Raw genomic sequence first — 4958 nt, forward strand, 5'->3', positions numbered from 1 at the left:
TCTTACGACTAACAGTGCTTGTCAACGAATACCCTTGTTTACAACATAAATATTTTTTCCTTGTTACCTCTCTTGTCAATTTGCACGTTCTTGTTGTAGAACACCAAATGCCGAATTCGGCTTTCGCGGCATACATATTATAGAAATTGAACACATCCTCACAGCAATCAAATGCAAGTCCCAATTTTGGTTTGAAGTCTGAACTTACTTCTAGTATCACCTGTCCTTCACACTCCATTTCACAATTCTTGCAATTTAACCCTGAATATCACATCACCACCATCATACCAACATTGGCACATGTTTTCAAAGAGTTTTAAAATATATGTATTAACTAACATGAAAATGACTATCTGGTGAAACATTAAAAACCTACATACAAACTAACGTAACTCATGTTGATGCCCAAAACTAAAATTGACAAAATATAATATATCACTTACCTCGTAAGTGATTTCCAACTTCAAAATTTCAACAAATACGAAAATGTAGCCCTTTTAGATCTGGACGTCAACCCCAAAAAAATTTCATCTTTATCAACCTCTGTTTCGACCGTGCTCAAGGATTTCAAAACCAAGAGAACATAACCACAACGGTACGATCGCCAATTTCCAATCCAACACCAGTTTCGACGTTGCTCAAGGATTGACAAATGTTCTGACCAGAAATACCAAACCAAAAAGATGAAAATATAAAAATCCAAGATTGCTTTGTTTCGCTTGAAGGAGAAAGCCAGAAAAATGAGGGTATCGTTTATATGTTCTTCCTCAAAGTGAATAAGGAATAACAGGGGCACTCTCTCTTCAGTGTTAGTGTTCTTCCTTAATCAAAGCTGATAAAAAAATTGGCCTCCTAATTGAACAAAGCGAACAGCTGTTTTGGAGGGAGGAAAGAGAAGAAGGCCTCGTTCTAATACAACACTTTCACTTACAATTGCTTTTCACACGGCCGTTAGATTAGATCCAACGGTTTTCTCATGTAATGTTCTCATATAAGTGTTCTCACTAGATCCTTTCCTTTTAGTTATATACCCATTCTTAGCACTAGTGACATAGATAAACCATACCTCATTTAATTTCTATAAACAAACCCAAAAAAAAATCCAAAAAATGATAGCTAACCCTATTAAATTTAATTTTGATTATTAAATTAGTTTGATAACCTATTGAGTATTTTGGTTTTTTTAATGAAGTTTTGGGGTTGGGCTTGTTTTAAGAAATCAATGGCAATTTTGTAATTTATAGAAAGTTCAAAGTCTCTTTGTTATGTTATAAATGGGTTTTGGGTGTGTTTCTAAAATCTATTTCATGTAGGGTATTTTTATAATAGAAAATTAGTGAAATACCCATTCCTAGATATGAAACTATAAATATACCCTATACAATTTAAAGTATAAAAACACACCCAAAATAAACCCAAAAATCGACAGCTGTCGATTTTTTAAATTTAATAGCAATGTTGGATTATTGTTTTGCCCTTTGCCCAAAATAAACCCAGCTCCGAGGCTCAATTAAGATAATCGACAATTGCTCCTTCAAAATCTTGGAGCTGGTCTGTGAGAAATCGACGAGCGGCCGATTTAACTAACCTCACCATCGGAGCCGCATCTCCAATTTTCATTGCTTTTTGGATCTCTCACTTGCTTTCTCACAGATCTTGCAGCTATTTCCATATCTCATAGCTCAATCTCTTGCATCTCAGTCACAGGCAAGGTCATTTTACAACTCAGGAGGTGGACTCGGGTCCTGATCCATGAGGCCGACTCTTTCCTCCACCAACAATGATGCGTTGCGGAGGCCTTTTCTCCGTTTGGTTTGGTCATCGAATCGAAGATCATCAACGACCGTGAGACCGAGATGTTCAGGGGCTCCGGCTTCGTCACCTTCAACAACGAGAAGACCATGAGGGACGCGATCGATGGCATAAACGGCCAGAACCTCGACGGTCGTAACATCACCTTCAATGAGGCCCAATCTCGTAGAATCGGCGGTGGTGGTAGGGGTAACGGAGGTTACAGCCGCGGAGGATATGGCGGCTTTGGCTACTAAGGTGGCAGTCATCGTGAAAGCGGTGGGGATAGCATCTCGATGACGATTCGATTTTGGCCACTTAGGTAATTTGTATTGATATTCATTTGAGTTTTGAATTGTGATTTTAATTTTTTGTTTGTTTATAATTTGGAATGATTTCAGATTCGGTTTGGTTGTGAATTTGATCTTGTGTTTTGGTTTGAGCTGTGGTTAAAAATCTGTGGTATTGGATTCGGTTTTCATATTAATTAAGGTATCCTTTTTTAGTTGAATCTGAGTATATTCGTGCTGGAGGGTTGGGTTATAGTACTTGGAATTTCTGAGTTTCCTCTTTTCATTGCTTAATTCCATCCTCCTTTTGTTTCTTTTTCTCCTTTAATATTTTCCTAGCCAATCTTTGCTTTAATTTGTTTTTGAAGTAGATTGTAGAAAAATGCAGGTGGTATTTAGAGAAAAGTAGAATAGTTGTTTGGATGTCCATTGTTTGCCTCCCCTGAATAACTCATGCACTTAAATGGGGGTTGACGCTGTAGTTATATTCTTTCATATTCCTAGCGAAGTCTCATGCTCTAACCATTGTGGGTTTGTGCATACAACTCAAATCAAATATTAGCAAATTTGATGGCCAGAGTTGTTCACACAAGTTGCAAGAGAGCCACGACGCACCTGTGACTAAAGGTTTCACACATGACTAGAATATATACATGCATTATTGTTTTTCTATTGTTTCTTACTGTAAATTCTTTTCTGCAGTTGTATACTAGAATTTTGATGCACCAATTCTAATTCTCTTATATAAGATTCCAATACTGTGTACTATTTTTGTGTGTTTTAGCAATAAGGTCATTCTTCTCTCTTTCAGCGTTTAGGGGCAGCAAACCGAATGAGATGAAGTTTCGCTAATACTAGAGAGCTGGAGTCAGATTAGGTTTTTAGCTTAGTTGAATTAATTTTTTTTTTTTAATATCAAGGATTTACAACTCTTCCAAGGTTGTTTTGTGAGTTGACTGCAATTTTCATTGTAGACTTACTTTACAGCTACATTGCTGTGAAAGATGGGCTTTTTCAAAATAGAAAAAAAGAAAAACTAATTGTCATCTGCCCTGAACCATACTAAATACATTTGATTCTTTTAGTTCTCTGCTTCTTTGCCTTAAGAAGCTACAGGCTTGTTTAATTTATGTTTACTTTTAGTCAAGAGCAGCTCAAAAAATTTAGATTGACATTTCATGTGGTCAAGGTCTTTGGGTCCTATCTTGGATCTGTTAATGCAATAAATTTTCAATTGAGCTCTTTAGCATGTGTCAATTTCCACTGGTGCATGAACAACATTAGTCTAGAAGTAATGAAGGTAACACTTTCAATTAGTAGAAAACAGTCTCTAAAGCTTACTTTCAAAAGCTATGAAGTTGTGCTATAATGAGGTAGCTGGTTTACGAACATGGGGTTTTTGCAATTGTACACTTTTATCATACATATTATGCAAAGGAAATGATGTAGTTGTTAACTTCCAGTAAGTGGTATGAACTGTTCATATTCTGCAACTGAGTTAATTTCTATGACATAGTATTAACAATGTACTTCGATGACATAATATGAGTATTTTACTAATTTTCTATAATAGTAACAGATTTTTCAGTAACAAAGCATGCTCCATATTTTGCTCTATATATAGCTGTGCATTTGAAATTTATGATATACAGAATGTGATTTTTACTAGGAATATAGTTCTATGACATAGTATTAACAGTGTACTTCTATGATATAATATGGGTATTTTACTAATTTTCTGTAATATTAACAGATTTTTCAGTAACAAAGCATGCTCCATATTTTGCTCTATATATAGCTGTGCACTTGAATTTTATGATATGTAGAATGTAATTTTTACTAGGAAGATAATTCTATAACATAGTATTAACAGTGTACTTCTATGACATAATATGGGTATTTTACTAATTTTCTATAATATAAAGAAATTTTTTAGTAAAAAAACATGCTCTATATTTTGCTCTATATATAGCTGTGCACTTGAAGTTTATGATATGCAGAATGTGATTTTAACTAAAAAGATAGTTCTATGACATAGTATTAACAGTGTACTTCTATGACATAGTATTAACAATGTATTTTTTTCTTTTTCTTGTAGAGGTATTTCCTTTTGCATTTGCGATCGTTTCTGGTGAAACTATGGACAATTGGAGGTGGTTTCTGCACAAGATATCGGATGTCTTACTGGGTTTTCTTTTTGAGTTTTTTTTTGTATGAAATAGTATTAACAATGTTTTCTATGAAATAGTATTAACAATGTTTTCTATGAAATTGTATTAACAATGTACTTCTATTACATGATATTAACGATATACATCTATGACATGATATTAACAATGTACATCTATGACATGGTATTAACAATGTATTTCTATGAAATAGTATTAACAATGTACTTCTATAAAATGGTTTATGACATGGTATTAACAATGTACATCTATGAAATGATATTAACAATGTACTTTTATAAAATGGTTTGCGGAGGTTTGGTAAAGAAGGGTTGTGGAGACATGCCCTTGGTTTTTATGATTTTTTTTTTTAATTTGGATTTTTAAAAAAAATATGGGCTAGGCTTGTTGGGCTTGTTTTGGGTTTTTTTTTTTGTCTTTTGTATTAAGCTTGTTTTAAGTTAATCAATGGCAGAGATGCAATATATAGGAAGATCAACACTTATTTGTTATGTAGTAAATGTTTTTTGGGTATGTTTATAAAGTGAATTCCATGTTTTGGGCTTTTTTTTTTATAAAATTGGGCTGGGGTTATTTTGGGTGCTTTTTGAGTTTTTTTTTTTTTTTTTTTCTGTTGGGTTTGATAGTGGCAGTGGTGTAATTTATTGGAACTTCAACACTAATTTGTTATTTAATAAATGGGTTTTGG

The 4958-nt window shown here is 33.7% G+C and overlaps 1 long non-coding RNA gene across 1 annotated transcript; it reads left to right on the top strand.

The window, feature by feature from the left end:
• Positions 1 to 2030: 2030 nt before the first annotated feature.
• LOC148914288 (uncharacterized) lies at positions 2031 to 4472 on the top strand. The gene is made up of 2 exons (XR_016123103.1): positions 2031 to 2708; positions 4180 to 4472. It is a non-coding gene; the product is annotated as an uncharacterized LOC148914288 (long non-coding RNA).
• Positions 4473 to 4958: the final 486 nt, after the last annotated feature.

Source organism: Prunus mume, unplaced genomic scaffold (assembly GCF_029339155.1).
Source record: "Prunus mume cultivar Tortuosa unplaced genomic scaffold, ASM2933915v1 scaffold22, whole genome shotgun sequence".
In the NCBI taxonomy this organism is placed as follows: Eukaryota; Viridiplantae; Streptophyta; class Magnoliopsida; order Rosales; family Rosaceae; genus Prunus; species Prunus mume.